The sequence below is a fragment of the Rhinopithecus bieti genome, unplaced genomic scaffold (genome assembly GCF_001698545.2).
Source record: "Rhinopithecus bieti isolate Rb0 unplaced genomic scaffold, ASM169854v2 scaffold_39971, whole genome shotgun sequence".
NCBI classification, from domain to species: Eukaryota; Metazoa; Chordata; class Mammalia; order Primates; family Cercopithecidae; genus Rhinopithecus; species Rhinopithecus bieti.
In genome coordinates, this window is record NW_016816590.1 from 171,625 (window position 1) to 172,643 (window position 1,019).

The window sequence follows — 1,019 nt, forward strand, 5'->3', positions numbered from 1 at the left end:
TGGATAAAATGTTTAAATTAAACAGTAGTTTAATAAGGTGACTGGACACAATGTCAATATTCTAAAATTCAATTGCATAGATTGTCAAAAAATAAAATTAAAAATGTCATTTGTAACAGAATAAAATAACACCAAATACCTAGAATTATGTCTAATGCAGAATGTGTAGGGTTATTACCCAGAAAACTATAAAATATTGAAAGAAATTAAGACATAAATAAATGGAACTATATCATGTTCATGGATTATAAAATTAAATATTATTAAAATGTTAAAGTGTTAGACCATGCAACTAATCTATAGATCCAATGCAGTACCAAACAAAATTTCAGAAGCTTTTTTTTCCTTTGTGAAAATTGAAAATTTGGAAGCAAATTCTTTTTCTTTTTTTTTGAGACAGAGTCTCCCTCTGTCGCCCAGGCTGGAGCGCAGTGGCCAGATCTCAGCTCACTGCAAGCTCCGCCTCCCGGGTTTACGCCATTCTCCTGCCTCAGCCTCCTGAGTAGCTGGGACTATAGGCGCCCGCCACTTCGCCCGGCTACTTTTTTTTTTAAATTTTTTAGTAGAGACGGGGTTTCACCGTGTTAGCCAGGATGGTCTCGATCTCCTGACCTCGTGATCCACCCGTCTCGGCCTCCCAAAGTGCTGGGATTACAGGCTTGAGCCACCGCGCCCGGCCAGGAAGCAAATTCTTTAAAATTTGGAAGTCAGATTAGAGGAGAAGACAGGGAGTCCTGACTGGATATAGGCATGAACAGAACTTCTGGGCTACTGGCGATATGCATTCCTTGACCTGAGAGATGGTTACACTGGTATAATCATTTTGACTCAATCCTCGTAAATGTCTTAACCACCCCATGCCTCCCACACCCAGACCTCACTCCCTGGAGGCGATCGCTGTTAATTACATCCAGTTAGAATGCTCAAGCAGGTTTTTTTACAAATAATATGCCTATGTCATTTTACAAATAATATGCCTATGACATTTTATTATATATAAAATATATTTATTATATATT